At 41.4% G+C, this 19,429-nt stretch overlaps 1 protein-coding gene and 1 pseudogene across 7 annotated transcripts in view; one reads left to right on the forward strand and one right to left on the reverse strand.

Moving 5' to 3' along the window:
* ARVCF (ARVCF delta catenin family member) overlaps positions 1 to 19,429 on the reverse strand; it is a 576,304-nt gene that overhangs the window by 449,340 nt on the left and 107,535 nt on the right. The gene's annotated exons all lie outside the window — the stretch shown is intronic.
* Positions 11,778 to 11,897, forward strand: LOC146041158 (5S ribosomal RNA; annotated as a pseudogene).

The following is a 19,429-nucleotide window of genomic DNA, read 5'->3' on the forward strand; positions in this document are numbered from 1 at the left end:
TAACATCCTATTAGGAGAATAGAATTTCACAGCACTGCAAAAGAGGAAATTCTACATGACCAGAAAAAAAAGACACCAACTATGTGCCCTAGAAGCTAACTGTAATTTAATTCCATTAAATGCATTTTATTCTTGTCACTTTTTTTTTTACATTTAATAAACAAGTTTTACTTCTAGGCTACTGGCTGATACAGTATAACTGAATTTTGCTTTTAATTCAGACGTGTAAGCAAACGAGTGGTCCATCATAAATGGCCAGGTAAAAAACAACAAAACAAAAACAAACAGTCATAGCTAACTAAGCATTTATATGTTCAGCACAGGAAATTTCCAGGGTGGTTCAGTCATATGTAGAAACATTATGCAGTATGTTCACATTGTCACAGTTCAAAGAAAATTTGCATCCAAAATATGGAGATGCCTGTGAGGTAAGAACAATATTCAGAACAGATTATGGCTGATGTTTAAACTGCACATAAAAGCAGGGAAATGGGGGAATTTACAAGCTGGACTGGCATATGAAAACTAGATTAAAACATAGTAAGGAACTATCTATATTGTAATAGGGTTGATGTAAAACATCAAATATCAGTCAAATGCAGATGCTGAAGAGGACAGTCAGAAGTGGTTTCTCATTGCACCTTTCTTGGTACTTTTATGTTGATCGTATTTGGCCGAAATACTACAACTTCTTATGGATGACAGGGAGACAAGACAGAGTACAGTAAGGCACATACGTGTAGAAGTGGCAATAAGGAGGCTACATATGGAGCGCCCCTGGTTTTTGGCCGGGGATCACCAGCCTGCTTGCTCTGGTGATCGCCGGCGTAGAGGCGCTCCATCTGACTGGGACACGCATGCGTCTAGCATGCACGCGCGTCCCAGTATCCGGGCGGCACCGCTGCGGGTCCCTGCCGTCTCCACTTCCGGGAGACGGGCAGGGATAGGGGGGATGGCGGGGCGGCGAGGGGCACCGTAGCTACAGGGCACGAGCGAGCGTCTTGTGCGCGTGGGCCCCTGGCGAGAGCCGGCCGCTGGTGGGGGGATTCTATGGCCAGCAACCCTGCAAGAAACAGGCCGGCTCTATCTGTATCACTGAGTGTCATTTTTCTCTACAGAACACAGAGACTGCTTTCAATTACTCTATAGCTCACTATTTTTTATGTGCCCTTCTACGTCTGTATCTTTATTTCTATAGCGGTTTATATTAATTTATGACTGTTGGTATGAATATATATGACTATGCTGACCAATTGCTCCCTCAATAATGTTCAGGTGATTTTTGTGATGCTGTTGATATTGTTCTTTACTTCTGTATTCTACTTCACTTCTACTATTGATCTCCATTCTATTCTAACATGTCCCGAGATAACATGCCCACCAGCAGAAACAGATGACTATTTCCACCGGGAACAGGGACAGGCAGTAACAATTCAATAAGCCCCTTAGTATGAAGATGATCTGAAATGTAGTTGTTTAGATCCTAGGGCTACTATTGACACGCGTTTTACCAACCGCAGTGTCAAAGACTCATGTATATGTGGACATGTTGGGCACTTAGCATCCAGGTTTTCACCCAGCAATATACATTATTCTACCTATTTATTCCTGTTGCCACTTAATACCTATATGCAAAAAAATTTCAGTGGCGTTTGGACACGATCTAGAAAGCCAATTTAAAATAATGTACTATTATAGAAATGAGTAGACTTTTGAAATAACCTAAAATTGATTGGTATAATGGAACTGATAATACTGTAATAGTGTGAATTTTACAGACATTGCTGCACAATACTTCAATGTATTACGATAAAACAAATAAAGAGGTTCCTATCTGGAATATATGATTAGAAAGAGGATTTCTACTGTATGGTGTGAAATATACCTTTCCTTGTTTGGCATCTTGCACCAGTTTAATGGTGGGATGAATACTTTTTATTCTGAATTGTATTAACTTGTTGTATTTACTTGCAATCGGCCAAGTGTGATAAGCTCGACAATGAGAGAAAGAATGACAGTGCATGCGAAGACGTAAGACGTAAGACCAGCCTTGCTGTAAATACCACCAGAAGTAATAAACAGGACATAGCTACCTGATGTAGGGGGAAAAGACCCTCTTTTACAATTTGGATGGTTTTGTCACAAGTTGGGGAAGATCCAGAGCACTAAAAGTGTGAGCTATTCCCCCCTGACAAGTGGTCATACCCCCTTTTACAAACACGTCTACCTAATTCCCAAAACAAGAAAAGTTGGGAGGTCTTTTTAGAAGGCTTTTGTCACACTTTGGGTTTTTGTGGGACTGGCAGGGAGGAGGCAGCTGAGGAAGTGGAATTGAGTAGATGGATGTAGTGCTTTCTCATGTACCAAAGTACAGGATAAACGGAGGAGAGTTGAGTGAGGTTTAGAAGATTTAATGATAAAGGTTTACAGTACAGTCTTAGAATAAACTTCAATGAATCAACAAGCAAAACAGATACTTGAAATGCAGTGATCACAGGCAACAGTGATAACAGAAGCAGTTTGTATATCAGTAGATAGACTGTTGCACATGACTTGGGTACAACTGTGAAGAGTTTGCAGATAGCTGGTGGAATACACTGAGACCTTGGAGATGGAGATGACTGTGAAAGACTTGTAAATGACTGTGGAATATACTGTGGACTGGGACACAACTGCAAAGAACTTGGAGATAATTTATGAAGGCTTTGTAGACAACGGTAAATAGTTTGTAAATGATTGGAAGACCTTGGAGACGACTGTCAAGAAGCTGGTGGGTCACTGCGGAACTGGTAACCATTAAGGAACACAGGAGCAGCAGCAGGTTTGGAGCACAAAGCCAGAGAACCATGCTCCAGGAAGTAGACTGAAGCACTGGCTGTCGACACTGGAGACTGGAAGCAGGGGCTGGCTGGCAACTTTTAGCCTGGGGGGCAAGTCCAGTGCACTGGCCCATAAGTAACAGCGCATCGGTAAATTGAGGTTTTTCATTTAAAAAATATGTATTAATAAAAAAAGAAGATATACCATAGACACTTTATTATTATAACTTTGACAGGCTGCTCCTCCTGCATAATAATACCAGGACACCACAGGCCGCTCCCCCTGCATAATAATACCAGGACACCACAGGCCGCTCCCCCTGCATAATAATACCAGGACACCACAGGCCGCTCCCCCTGCATAATAATACCAGGACACCGCAGGCCGCACCCTTTGCATAATAATACCAGGATACCGCAGGCTGCTTCCCCTGCATAATATTACCAGGACACTGCAGGCCGCTCCCCCTGTATAATTTTACCAGGACACGACAGGCTGCTTCCCCTGCATAATACCAGGACACCACAGGCTGCTCCCCCTGCATAATAATACCAGGACACTGCATGCTGCTCCCCCTGCATAATAATACCAGGACACCACAGGCCGCTCCCCCTGCATAATAATACCAGGACACCACAGGCTGCTTCCCCTGCATACTAATACCAGGACACCACAGGCTGCTCCCCATGCATAATAATTCCAGGACACCACAGGCTGCTCCCCCTGTATAATTTTACTAGGACACCACAGGCTGCTCCCCCTGCATAATAATACAAGGACAACGCAGGCTGCTCCCCCTGTATAATAATACCAGGACACCACAGGCTGCTTCCCTTGGATAATTATACTAGGACACCACAGGCTGCTCCCCCTGTATAATTATACCAGGACACCACAGGCTGCTCCCACTGTATAATTATACCAGGACACCACAGGCTGTATGTGTCCTGGTAATAATTATACAGGAGCTTTTTACATGTACAATGAGCCAACACATAAATAAAAGGGCAATATGAAAATGTTACATAAATGTAACTGACTGATCCTGTATTGATACAATGTAATCCTAACTGACTATAATTCTATACTGAAATAAAGCCTGCGTGATCCACCAGTTATGCCCCTTTCAGACCGCACTTAAAAACCGGTATTTTGCAGATTTTTAACTGTTTTAAAATGGTAATCTATGCGGTCTGAAAGGTGCAGGACCACTTTACAGTTTTACAAAAGCCGTTTTTGTAAAACGGTTAAAATGGAGGGTCCTACCCGTTTCAGACCCGATATTTTGTCATCAAAATCGGGTCTGAAACGGTATTTAGGACCCAGCCAATGAGCTGGGTCCTAAATTCAGCGCAGTGAATATTTAATGAGCGCGCATTAAATCTTCATAGCACTGGAGCCCCCCCCCCGTGCGTGGGTTAACATCCCCCGACTCCCCCCCCACTCCCGCAATGTGTTAAGAAACCCCCCCACTCTGCAGCCGGTACCTCCGTAATTGCGGATCCCAGCACTGCAGTATGGACGGATGCACTTATGAAAAAAAGTGTCTTTCGGAAAATGGCTGCCCCATAGGAAAACCTTCTTTTCTAAAAAATGTCTTTCGTATGGGGGCAGCCATTTTCCGAAAGTCACTTTTCTTATAAAACTTCTACAGTATATTCAAAATTAGATTCAGATCTCCCTCTATCTGGTAACCGGTGTGGATTATTAGAGACAGTCAATAGGTCTATCTCAAAAGGTCGAGATGCAATACGTTGACAGGGTCAAAAGGTCAAACATTTGACAGACTCAAAAGAACAACATGGCAAAGGTTGACAAGGGTCAAATGTCGATCATGGGTCAAATGTCGATCGGGTCAGACTGTTGACATGATCAAATTGTCATCTTGAAAAAGGTAGACACATGAATAGATCAACATGATTTTTAACACATTTTTATCACATTAGCTTAACTGCTACCTAATGTAAATGGTGAAAAATCATCACCAAATGAATTCCCTCCTATGCTTTTGAGAGGGTTAATGGAGTTAAAAAATGTTGTTCTAGAGCAGACTTAAAGTACCACCAACAGGTCATGTTTTGTCTACTTCTTTAATCATGTACATGTGAATTTATCTGGTTTACTACTTGTAATTATCCCACCTGCTTCCGCACATAGGGGCTCATTCAGAGCCCCTGATAATGGGCCAAATTTCTCCCCTTTTCCATTGTTTGGGGTTAGTGCATGCGTGTTTAAGTGGCGTTCAGCAGCACGGTGCTTACCCGTTCACTAGTCTGCGAGTATACGCAGCCTAATTAACATGTCTGAATCAGGCCCACAGAATCCTCACAATGAGCATTATTCTAGTTCACTCTTTCTGACAAAATCCTTCTTAGATGGACAAAACCATGTGCACTGCAGGTGCAGAGAGCGTTAGATTTGGGTGGGGTTTTACTTCAAAGTGAGATCTATAAGGCAGTGTAAAAAGAAAGCAGTATTTTGCCTGTACAGAAACTAAATAACTCGCACAAATCTAATTCTCGCTGCACATTTTACATCTGCCCCCCCTGCAGTGCACATGGTTTTGTCCATCTAAAGGTGCCCACACACGCACCGATCCCGGCGGTGCGATGCTGTACGATGGGGTGCGCGCTCCCGCTGCACCTCATCACACAGTACAAAAAGTATGTGCTGCACATACTTTTTGTACTAGCTTTTTCTAGCATAGCATCGCATCGCATGCACATCGTATGCACAAGGCATACGATGCGATGCTATGTGTGCTAGTTAAGCCCACAACGCACGCCGGGATCTGTGCGTGTGTGGGCACCTTTAGAAGGATTTTGTAAAAAAGAGTGAACTAGAATAAGGGCCAATGTGACCTGTTGGGAGCCAGTAATCCAGAAAATCGTGTTTGTCAGTAGTTACCAATATTTCATACCGTAACTGGACAAAATTGTGTATGCTGCATGCTTGTGTTATGTCTTGGGACTTATGTTCTGAAATTTGGATATAAATCACACTGAAATTGGAATGAAAAGCAGCAGCTAAGTAGACAACTTCTCCCCACCTTAGTCTTAATTGCACAAATCTGATTCGACAAAAACTACTTAATGAGTCCAAATCTGTATCTGAAAGGCTGCGATGAGTGGTCTCTGCTGTTTTTCCCACACATTTTGTAACTTTGTAAATATTTAAAATGTAATATACACAACCCATACATCCCAACATGACCCATTCCTGGACTTCCCTCTTGATTTATGATTGCAGTCATTTATTTAAATGGAAGTCCAGGCAGAGAGAATTTTGTCCCTTCTGGAATAGGTCATGTTGGGAGGTATGCACAATCTAATAATATACACAGCCCGTTCCCTTGGGCCGCTCATGCTTTCATGGGCCATTTGTGTAAAATAAGACTGCGTGGAACATTTTGCTATTGGAACCCAACGTCAGTCACACATGCTTTGGTTTAAAACATATTCCAGTGACCATAGCTCTCTTATTTTATAGAGTCTTCTTTCAGAAACTTCAGTGCTACTGGGAAACTACATATGTATATAGTACATACCCATTAGAGTACTGAAAAAAAGTGATTGAACTGAAGCTGCTCATGGTCTCAATATATACAAATTATATTTAAATTGAGGCAGCAAAGAACAGGTAAAAGACAAAACTGGGATACACTGAAAGCCTACAGGATCTGCAGAACTCTATAGAGATGAAGCGTTCCTTCTGCCAATGGCCTCAAGTCTCATTAATCAGTGTTGGATTACTGTATGTTTTTTAAGTCTGGCAATAAGTGTCATTATACATTCAAGTTTTTAGGAAAATATTTTGCTAAATAATTAACAGAATATTAATGCAACAACTTCTGCATCTAGCACAGAATTCTAACTGAACTTTAGACTTCGTTTTTTTCTTCTAGGACTCTAAAAACTGCTCAATATACAGCAAAAGTAATTTTGAACTGCAGTAACTATTTCCTAAATTTTCAATACAGTATACTGTATAGCAAATTAACAGTTTGTCCTATAAGTTAACGAAATATTTTAAAGTGAATGGTTATTCTAAATCACAAAATATATGCAGACCTGCATTTTTAGAATAGCTCAGGTTTTAAGTTAACTAACCCTAGTGTAATTATGTTATATTTATTATCTTTATCTTTTAAATGGCAACCCTAGACATTTAAACATACATTAAGTGTTATAACAATCTGGGGTCCACAGAGTACTCCAGGACCTAGATGGGAGCTTAAGTGGTTCCCAAACTTTCTTTACCAGGGCACCATAGAATATCAGCATTTGTTCAAGGAAACCCTAGTCAAAAAGTAAACTGTGCTCAACTGTCACCCTCAGGTTCATTTACGAGGTGGGGAACAAGGCTGTGGTTCTAATTGTCCATACCTTCTATGATTGGCAGCCACCAACACTGGTTTTACCTCACATTGAGGCAGATGTATTAAGCCTGGTGAAGAGATAAACTGGAGATAAAGTGGAAGGAGATAACGCACCAGCCAATCAGATCCCAACTGTCATATTTCAAACACAGCTGATTGGCTGGTGCATTAACTCTTCCAAGTTATCTCCAGTTTATCTCTTCTCCAGGCTTAATACATCTGCCCCATTAAGCATAAACATCCCGAGGCAATCCAGGGTGCCTAGGTACACAGTTTGGGAACCACTGGTATAGGTTTTGATAAGGCATCAATTACACAAAAAGCAATGGGTGAAGATACACCGTGACAATAAAAAGGAAAAGAAAGGTGGTGTTGCTGGAATAAAGCGTGCAATTTAAAAGCTACTGAGGACACAAATATGAGTTAATGATCCATTTAGGGTGAGCCCATTAATGGGCATCTGCAGCATATGTTTCAGCAGGGGAAAAAACAATGCTCTGTAAGAGGAGATGTGGATGTGGACATAACCAACAGATTGCACACTATAGAAGCCACCCAAACAAACTTCATACCACTGCTTTATTGTGCTGCGTAGCAATGGGGGAATGCATAATTCACAGTGCAAGACCCTAATATTGAGACAGAAGCTGAAAATTGGTACTGTCTGTTTAGCTTTGGTACAGTTTGGAGATATAGGGCCTGATTCTGGTTCACTCGCAAAAAACAAATTCTCTCTTTAATGGACAAAAAAATATGTGTATCTGCAGGGGACCTGATGTAATGTGCAGAGAGAGTTAGATTTGGGTGTTATGTAGTTTATGTGCAAGGTAAATACTGACTGCTTTATTTTTACACTTGCAATACAGATTGGGGTTTGAAGTGCAAACCCCAGCCAAATCTAACTCTCTCTCTGCACATGCTACATCTGCCCCACCTGCAGTGCACAACATTTTGTCCATTAAAAAGAGAATTAGCTTTTTCGAGTGAACCAAAATCAGGGCCATAGGGTCAAATGTAATAAGGTGCGATTTTTTAGACACCTGAAAAATTGCACCAAATCGCACATGTGAAAAAAAGGCACATGTAAAAGGTTGCGATTTTTTAGAACAAACCAGAAATCGATTGCGAATTCTGGCGATTTTTTATTAATGGGAATGTGTGATTTTTTCGTAACCAGAAAGTGAGGCTTCTTGAATAGTTATTAAGAAAAAAAAAGCTTTCAGAGCCATTCCTGGTTCCACAAATACGGGAAAGATCAATTCATGATCTTTGAAAAAAGCAGAATGTTGACCAAATGGATGCAATTCTCATAAAATAAGCTGAAAAAATAAATAAATAAGTGAAACACCAAGTAGTCGTGGCCCCTGATTTACTCTGGGGCTCTAATACTGAGACATATTACATATACTGGTACTTGTGTATTATCACGGCGCCCCCGATTTCCATCGCAGGGCATTGTACAACCACAAAGTCGCATCGCATGCGATGCGACGCGATTGTACCGATTGTTAATTGTACAGGCACCCAGATTCCCGATTCCTATGTTAAATGCCCCCCCAGACCCGATTTTAGATTGTACACCCACCCTGATGGGTAATGACTATGTACAATTATGTCCAATGCCCCCCCCATTGTTAACTCAACCCCACTATCAACGCCAACCCGAAGCGTGGCAAGCGCAGCGAGCCCGCAAGGGGCGGCGGTACGCGTCCTCCGACCTTTTCATACCCCCACTATCCACGTCAGCGTGGAGTTGATTTTATATAGTGTGGCGAGCGCAGCGAGCAACCGAGCCCGAAGCGTGGCGAGTGCAGCAAGCCCCGCGAGGGGACACGTAATACTTGTGAAGTAATGCGCGTCCCCTCGCTGCGCTCGCCACACTATATAGAATCAACTCCTCGCCAACGTGGATAGTGGGGGTATGAAAAGGTTGGAGGACGTGTACCGCCGCCCCTTGCGGGCTCTCTGCGCTCGCCACGCTTCGGGTTGGCGTTGATAGTGGGGTGGCGTTAACAATGGGGGGGGGGGGGGCATTTTACATAGTCATTACCCATCAGGGTGGGGATACAATAAAAAAATCGGGTCTGGGTGGGCATTTAACATGGAAATCGCGTCGCATCGCATGCCATTATAATGGCATGTGATGCGTCGCGATATTAAAATTGTACACTCATCCCGGGGAAAGGCTGAAATCGGGTTCCATCGCATACCTTAATTAGTGGTATGCGATACGACGCGATGGGTGTCGTGATAATACACAAGTACCCATATATTATCTCATATCTATACTTGCCTACCAACCTTAAAAGAAATTCATCCCAAACAGTGAATATTCACTTTGACGTATGTCATCAGCCTCAATATATTCATGTGATTTGCAGCACTTTGTTAAGGTAATGGGGGTCACAATGACATTATTTATGCCATCAAACACCCTAGACATCCACCCTGGACTTCACCAGATCTCCAGGAGAACAGGGGGTAAATTTACTAAGCTCCTGTGTGACAGCCGAGTTGCAGAATGGCTGGATACGAATGGACACAGGTCTGATTTAAAAAAAAAAAAAAAAAATCTAGTTATAAATTGCAGTGTTCTTAGGCTTTGTGTTTCCTGATGGTGGAGTGATCTGTGCTTGGCTGCAGAGTTTACTGGCAACCATACACTGCCGACCATGACAAATGCATGGATCAGTGAGACCTGTGCAGTACTTCTTTGTGTAAAAGGGAAAAGCTCTTTTTTATATATTTTATACAAAGAAGTACTGTATGGATCTCACTGAACCGTTTCTGCAAACTCGGCATGCAAAAGCAGTTCTATTTGAGAAGTGCATTTTAAGTTGAATTCACAGCAGAGTTTGCTGGTACGAATGATAGTAAATTCCGATGTTGTTGTGGGTGCCTATGGGAAGTCCTGCGGAGTTTGACCAATGGTCTTTTAATTCATACATGTGTGTTCTGGCCAAAATTTTCATTCATATTTTTTTTTTGCAAATTTGTGATATATGTGATTTCCAGCCGAGATTTTCTTATTAATAACAATTTCATTTTAGTAAATTTACCCCTAGGTCAGCACACTTGCCAACCGTGAAACAATTGGTAGGAGGGGTGTGGTTGAACCCGCACAGACTGAGAGATAAAAGGGTATTAATCAGGAAACCAATATGGAGGACTATCTGTAGTGGATTCTGATAGTCATTGATTGGTGGTGCGCCCCAAAATTCAGTATTATAACTGAGTAGAAGGTTTTGTTCACTTGGGAGAAGTGAACCAAAGAGAGAAAGAAGCTTTGTGGGCGCACTCTTATTATTAGTAAATGTTGTATTAATTTAAAATTTAACTTTTATTGAGATCCTTATTAAAATAGAGTAACAAGAGTCGTTACGTAGAATGGAAAAACAAATAGATTTAATAGAGAGAAAATTATTTTATAATTATATAATGTAATGTAGTGTGCTAGCACTAATTGCTTTTTCACACATTAATCTCCATGGCGCATACTGAGGAAGCCAACGGCGAAACACGTGTATTAGCGGACCCCAGCCGGAGCAGCAGCGGCGTTTTCAGTGCCCATCAGCTTACCCACCAGCCCGGACATTTCATCCTTCAATACCGGAGCCCCGAGGTCCCCCCACATCTAAACGCCAGGACCAGGCGTTACAGGTACCGGTGTCTCCTGACCGCGCTCAGCGGCAGAGTGACACCTATTGTAAATACAAACGCACAATTCAGTGCTAAATAGTTCAAGCCAGTAGAGTGCTCTACTTATATTTTGAAGCTATTACAATCGGCAACAGCGCAGGGTCACAGTGCCTAGTCTGTCCACAGCAAACGCACAATTCATTGCCAATGTATTCAGGACATAAATTTGCTTACTAGTTACTGTTGAAACCTTCCAGATTAAGGACTGCCAGTATCATAGGCAAAACTATAGGTTCACTGTGCCTTCTACCTGTATGCAGCAGCTTCTACTGAGACATTATGCTTGTCAGGGGACATTATTGAGAAGTGTCTATACCAGGACAAAGTGACATTAACTATTCTATGTGACATTATCAATTTTCTAATTTTTTCTTGGATATATTTTTTTCTTGAGTATCTTATTCATTCTTCACCAACAAATGACTTATATATCCCACTGCCTGAATACAGGAGAGCAATAATTTGGTGACTTCATCACCTGCATTGTGATTAACATTTCCTAAACGTCTTGATACACTTCCCTTTTTTTCCCTTTCCTCTTTTTTTCTGTCTCTCACTCAGTTCCTCCCCTGCTTCCTTCTCCCTTCTCCTCTTTCAAAATCCCCCCCCCCCATTCAATAAATTTTCATCCTCCTCCTCTTTCCCCCCCCCCCCCCCTGCTTGTCTCTCCCACGTACATTATTCCTCTACCTGTTAAATACTTCTGTAGCGCTAAGGGCACCTACGGTTTATAATAAAGGTAAATCTCTGTTCCTATATACAGTTGTAATTTACCATTACTGGTCCTCATGATTTCAGAAAAATACATGGTATATGGATAGCTATAAATGCTCTAATTGCAGTTAACCAGGTAATTGCTGAATGGAATTTTGGTCCTAAAGTATACCACCATACCTCACTGGAACTGCCCAATAACTTCCCGAACTTGGAAGCAAAGCAGTGAAGGGCCAGTTCAGTATTTTAGTGGGAGACCCCTGAAGAAACACTGGTGTGGTATCTAAAATTTGGACAAGTTTTATTCCAAAATTTGATTGCACTGGATACGCCTACTGCATGAGCAATACAAGCTATAAATACCTAAAAGCTCCGCTGCTGGGGCAACCAATATCCCCCAAGGCAATTCCAGCCACCCAATTGAGGGATACAAACCATTCAACTTCGCCTATAATCACATTGTGTATATATACCAATGATGACAAGCAACTAATGCGCTGAATGGAGATTAATGTGTGAAAAAGCAATTAGTGCTAGCACACTACATTACATTATATAATTATAAAATAATTTTCTCTCTATTAAATCTATTTGTTTTTCCATTCTACGTAACGACTCTTGTTACTCTATTTTAATAAGGATCTCAATAAAAGTTAAATTTTAAATTAATACAACATTTACTAATAATAAGAGTGCGCCCACAAAGCTTCTTTCTCTCTTTGGTTCACTTCTCCTAACCGTGAAACAATGTACTGTTGCCATATTATCTCCTTTCTTTTCTGGAACACACATCTAGTGCCAAGTTTATTATATTAACATATACTGTAATGAGATATTAAAATTCATAATTTTCAGAGTTAGCTGCAGCAAAGGATAATAGGTATTGGAGGGGTTAAACTAAGAAAAGTAATTTTATTTTTCTTGAGGCAATGTCTTCTGAGAAGGAATAGATACTACCTGAGACAGACTCCCTGCTGTCTTCCAATATATCTTTTTACGAGGAGAAGAGCATTAGCCTTCTAAGGCTGCCATTTCACATTTTAAAAAAATTTCGCCTGTCAGATAGTAGAATTGGGATGCTGTCCAGGGGAATGAGAAGGATGTACCTATAATTCTTGCGATTATGTTTAACAGCCTCTCCACGTGAGGCAACACTGACAGCCCTTCTCAGCAGATAAGAATTCTAATAACAATTTCTCTGTCAAATATAGAGGTTGACCCTTCCTGACTTTACCTTGTGTTTATCATCACCTCAACATTAGTTCTCATTGAAAAACTCTCCAAAATCCTATTATCATTACAAAAATGCTAATAATGCATTTTTACAACTTAAACAGAGAATAAAAGTTCAGAATGGAAAAAAAGTTAAATTATTTCTTTCTGCCTAGTTTCTGGAGAAGGGATACGGTCATTGGGTCATCAGCATGTTGATTGACAGTCATTAGGTCGACATGCATTTAGGTTGACATGAGTCTAGGTTGACATGCAGGACAGTCAGCATGAGTCTAGGTCAACATGGGTTAGGTCGATAAGGGTTTAAAAATAAAATTTGAACCAACATGTACCGACAGGCGGTATTTCATGCCCTACCACCCACTAGGGTATGGTGGGAGAATAAAATAGTGTGCCAAGCTTAGCGAGGCACCATGCCCAAAGCATGGCGAGCGCACCAAGCCATGCGAGGGGACAAGGTGCTACCTTTCAGTGTCCATGTCGACTGTGCTGACATTTGGGACAGAAAATTGTGAAAAACCCCATGTCGACTTTTTGGATTTCGACCTAACCCATGTTGACCTTCTGACCATGTTGACCGAATGACCCTGTCAACCTAACCCATGTCGACCTTACTGCATGTTGACCTAGACTCATGTCGAACTAATGGCATGTCGACCTAATGACTGTCGACCAACATGTTAGTGACCTAACGATCCACACCCCTGGAGAAATTAGTGAGAATGACATACTAATTGTGGCATTGTGTTGTACATGGAATACAATATAGTGGAAGGAATGTGTCACGAAGCAGGTGACTAGACACTCTTTCTTACCATAAAGTGTCTGTCCAGACTGGCACTGCGCTCCAGATTCATCTGCACGGTTTGCACTCAGTGCAGAATGCGATGCTGTTGCCGCGGGTGTGCAGCATACTGTTCCGAACATAGTAGACATCAGTATCCACTCTCTGTGGCCCTCAGCGCCACCATTACTACAGACCACAAGCCTGTTTGCAGCAAGCCAGTTTTCCCTTCAAAACCCAAACATAGGTGCAGCCATATTTGGTTTTGTTGCTATTACCAATCACCCACCACTGGCTGCTATAAAGGAGTTTAAAAAACCACTCCCAAAAGGCCAGTGCTATGTTATCCTCAGCCTAGCAGCATCTTTGTTCAGTTGAATGTACTCTTCCTATTGACTTGTGCTTTTGTCATCCTGCAACACTGCCTGGCTTCCTCCTGTATCCCCACATTGATCATGCTTCACCACTGGTGTCTTCACATCACTACTGCCCCACCATTGGTGCCTCCACATCGATCCTGCTCCACCATCTGTGTCTCTACATTGATGCTGCTCCACCATTGACTTCATCATCAGTATCTTACCATCTCTACATTATCTGCTGGGAAATTATTTGTGTCACTATCTCTGCACCATCAACCTCCATCACTGTTCTATCACTGCACCAAGAGTGTACCTATCATCACTGCTATTCGTCAACATCGACCGCCATAGGTCACAAATATTCTTCAATGACTCAGTGTTACTGTTGATAAAATGTAACCACCAATTGCTAAAATAGACTGATTCTAGTGATAATGTAATCATGATAATGTGAATACAGTGGACAGCTGACTGCAATATTGTGACCATTTTCAGCTGTACACTGTATTTTGATTCATTTACCCTTTTCTCATTAGTAAATTCCCAAACTCCTCCTCATTCTGGTCATACCTTCGGGCCTGAGCTCAGTACCATCCAAGCTCTCTCTCTGCTGTTTATTCAGAAAAAAAACCATTAGCCTTCCATGCTTCATCTGTGCTTCAGCCCAAACAACTGAGTCTTCCTCAGGTCAGATCAAGACCTCAGACGTGACAGGACGCACTCACGATTTACTCATGGATCTATTCAACAATATATATATATATATATATATATATATACTGTATATAATTTATATTATTTCTGGGTGGATCAGTAATGCACCAGGACAAGTCTTACACATATGACATAATAAAATGAGCTATACAGGATTAAAGTAGTCCCATACGTAGACTCAATTTAAAATTTTCATGGCATTGTTCAGATTTTGCAAAGTCTTTGATTCTACCACCCTCAGGCTCTACTTGATCCAACACTTTCAAGTAGACTAAAGAACATGAAAAAAAAAATCTGGAATTAAACTACTGAACTAAAGACAGGGTTGATACATGGTGTTTTTCGTCCTGTGGAACTACAAGTACCTGTATAAGGTCATGTTTTTACTTGAAGTTCCATTTACACCTGAGAGCCTTTATTGGGTGAGAGTCCAAATAAGCAGCACGTGTACAGATTAGGACATGTAGAGAGCATTTAGAGAAACTGAGTGGCATACTGTACGGGTCATTTAGGGACAAGTGATGTGACCATTCTGAGATTGTTTTCAGCCTGTTTCTGTTTTTTTTCTAATTCTTGAAAGGAAGGGAAATGTGCTTCCCTTTGAGGTTCACATTATCTTCTTGACCAACTGCACACCTCTCAATAAATAAAAATGGGCCCTTGGAGATCTATTTACTAAATGGGCAAAGATAATGAATGCAACATGTTTTATTAATTACTTAAAGCCTTTTGATTCACATGGGAATAATATTAAACTATTTTTTGTTTTTCTGCCATAAAAGATTTGTATTTTTACATTTTCTTTGTATTATTTTTCCAATGCAAAGAAAGAAAGTCTGGGCTTAAAGTTTCAATGTGATCGTGGTACAATCTTTAGTATTGCAATGGCAATAGCAAATCAATTTATCCATAAATAACATACAATATCATAAATGATGGTGGTAAGTGGTTTTCAATCTCTCTGATTAGCAATAGACCAGCAGCCCATTTGTAAATATAGATATCTTCCCCAATAGTGGTATAGCGCTAATAAATTACTGACAGTCCATGTGTTCCAAAGTTTTTCACAATTGAACATCTGAAGAATTATTCTCAGTAATGCTTTTATTAAAATCCTCGGTACTTGTTTCCTAGCACGGCGCCCATCGCATACCGTCTCATACCTTAATTAGTGGTATGCGATGGGACCCGATTTTCTGGTCCTAAGAGCCGCACTGTACAATTTTAATATCGCATCGCATGCCATTACAATGGCATGCAATGCGATTTATAATTGTACAGGCACCCTGATGGGTGATTACTATGTTAAATGCACCCCCATTGTTAATGCCACCCTCACTATCAACGCAAACCCGAAGTGTGGCGAGTGTAGCGAGCCAGCGAGGGGCGGCAGTATGCGTCCCCCGACCTATTCATACCCCCACTATCCACGTCAGCGCGGAATTGATTTTGTGGCGAGCGCAGCGAGTCACCAAGCCCGAAGCATGGCGAGGGCAGAGAGCCCCGCGAAGGGATGCGGAATACATGTGAAGTTATCCGCGTGTGCTCGCCACCCTTCGGGCTCGGTGGCTGCGCTTGCCACACTATATAAAATCAACTCCACGCCGACGTGGATAGTGGGGGTATGAAAAGGTCAGAGGACGCGTAACGCTGCCCCTCGTGGGCTCGCTGCGCTTCGGTTTGACGTTCATAGTGGCGGTGGCGTTAATAATGGGGGTGCATATAACATAGTAATCACCCATAAGGGTGCATGTACAATGAAATCATCGTTTTGATCGCATCGATCGCATCGCATGCGATGCGATCAAAACAATTAAAATCATGGGAGCGCCGTGCTAGGAAACAAGTACCAAATCCTCAATGGAAATGCCAAACGTACCAACACGTTTCGTCTAAAAAAACTTCATCAGGGGCACATTTAACAATCTATAAATATAAACATCAAGGTTAAGTATACAAATAAACAAAACATGGACTTATAATTAATTCATTTGATCCAGAAGACTATAAGCCATGAAGAAAAAAAGAAAGAAAAAGTTGAGGAATGACACTGATAGCAGTGTTAGTGGGGTGGTGGTGGTGGTGAAGAAAACGATAGTGGGTTCTTTTACCTTTACTGGAGGATGAAAAAAATTTCTCCAACATAAGAGTTCCTACTTCCTTGAATGGAAACTTTAGTGTTCCTATAAATGTAATATATTATGTAGTGTTACTTTAACTAGTGTGCTATCCAAAAAAAATATTATTAATTATTACAAACATACCTATTATTTGACAGGTGATGTTCAGGCCCGGTGGCCAGTGTGTTGAGTATAATTAAAATAAGGGTTAAAAACCGACCTACAAGAAAGAGGTCCTATTATAATACAAATAGTGCACCATAGTGCCCTAAGGGTAAACGGGGGATAGACAATCCTCCTTGCTATCCTGGGGATCCTTTGTCGGGACCTACAACACCGTAAAGGATTGTACAACTCTAATAGTGTTTTCATATGACCAAATAGAATTGCTATAATGAAATAATAAAAATTAAGAATAAGTAGAGTGACCTACCAATATTTATATGATGACAATCAACAAATTGCTCCCGAATTGATGCCAGAAAACAAAATCTAGACATCCAAACAGTGTTATTACAATCCAGAAAATGTGATTCTTTACAGTCTAAATGTATTTATTAACAGTTTCTTATATAGCGCACACATATTACGCACCGGTTTACAGAGAATATGGAGCTTACAATCTATATTCCCTAACACATGTACACGCACACACAGACATTCTACTAGGGTTAATTTTTGTTGGAAGCCAATTAACCTACCTGTATATTTTTAAATTGTGGGAGGAAACCAGAGTAAACCCACGCAAGTATGCGGAGAATATACAAACTATGGCCATGGTGGGGATCGAACCCATGACCTCAGTGCTGTGAGGCAGTAATGCTAACCATTACACCATCCGTGCTGCATATATATATATATATATATATATATATATATATATCAGTCCAATAAAGGAGGCACACAAATGTTTTGCAACAGGTACAAGCTCTATTTAGGCATAATTGAGCGCTTTCGGGGAAATGTACCCCATCTTCTGGATACTAGCCACAAAGTGTACAAAACAGACAGCAAGTGCTCCCCCATCCCCCACACATAAATACCTGCAAATTTTGATTACTCACCTGTCCGCCCACACACCGCCGGGCGCAGCGGTCCCTGTGTGCCAGATGTCACTTCTCCCCACTTCCTGTTCTCAGCTGGCTGCTTGATTTGGAACGCAAACTTGGTGCACTATTTGTATTATAATAGGACCTCTTTCTTGTAGGTCGGTTCTTAACCCTTATTTTAATTATACTCAACACAGTGGCCACCGGGCCTGAACATTACCTGGACTAAAGTCTTTATTCAACCTTACCTTCTATGTTAATATGGTTATGACAATAAAAAACACTGTCTAATTGTAAGACAGTGGATGGAAAAAACAATCAGAATTTTTTTTTTTTTACAAAGAAGTGTGAGAAATCGTCCATGTGTTTATATCCTTTTTAAGCTCGATAGCTGTATTATTTCATTTGCATTATAATAAATCCATTCTGCCTATAAACTTGCAGAGCACTGTTGAGCTTTCTTTTGGAAGAGAACAGAAGTGATTCACGCTTAATTTACAATATCCTACAGGTACGGAAAAGCCATCAGAGCATTAATCTTCCATCTGCATAAAACTGTGTGAAATTTAAGCTGTGAAGTACTTCCAGATAAAATATATTCACTGCATAAACAAACCCAGAGGAAGCATCGCACAACTACTTCAATTCCAAATAAAAGGCTCCTGCAATATGCCACATTCTGCTAAGCACATGTGTACAAAAAAAGTGCAGCTTCAATCATTGGGTTTCATATCAGCTTACTAAACCTGGAATGAGCAGTGAAGGGGCACACACATGGGGCAATTTTTAACTTTTTTCCTGAGCCATCTGCCTAGATTGCTTAGAAATTAAGCACAAATCGCTCCATTTCAGCACCCCATGACGATGCCGATGCGTGGTCCCATGCGCCGCTGGCTCAGAGCTTTAGCACATGTAGTCAAAATCTAGTCAGATTACTGAGCAAGTGAATTCCAATTGCACTGTGCATACAGTATAGACCTTATTCAAGTCCTTTCGCACGGGGACCAATGTTTTACTGCGCAGGAGCATTTGCATATGCAGGGTGTATGCACCCACAGCGAACAGACTGTTTGCCAGGTGCACGCACCCAGGACAGCGGGTGGGGGCAAAGAGGGGCATGGGACGGTCCCATTAGCTATGCTGGGCGTTCTCATGCTAATGAGGCCATGGCGCGGCTGCGAGCAGCTGCCCACACATTTCCTTCCCAGCGTGCACGCATATGAAAGTTTGCTCACGTGGAAGGTGCACGCATATTGCTCATATAAGATCACAGTTAACCTTACAATCAATGAAACTTAGAAGTATCATATAAAGAGAATAATATGAGAATTGGAAAAGGGGAAAGAAAGGGAAGGAAAAGGGGGTACTACCCGGGCATGCATTTACAAGCTTTCACCATATCTCACAGAGTAACCTTATGGCCTAGTGTAACTAAGTACGAAGGGGAATCCTTTAAAAGGAGCCACGGAGCCCAGATTGTGTTAAACACTTTATAGTTAGAGGAGCCAGATAAAGACAGGTCATCCATATTTATGTAGAACTCAAGTCGCGTGAAC

The sequence above is a fragment of the Crinia signifera genome, chromosome 1 (genome assembly GCF_055691185.1).
Source record: "Crinia signifera chromosome 1, ASM5569118v1, whole genome shotgun sequence".
NCBI lineage: Eukaryota > Metazoa > Chordata > Amphibia > Anura > Myobatrachidae > Crinia > Crinia signifera.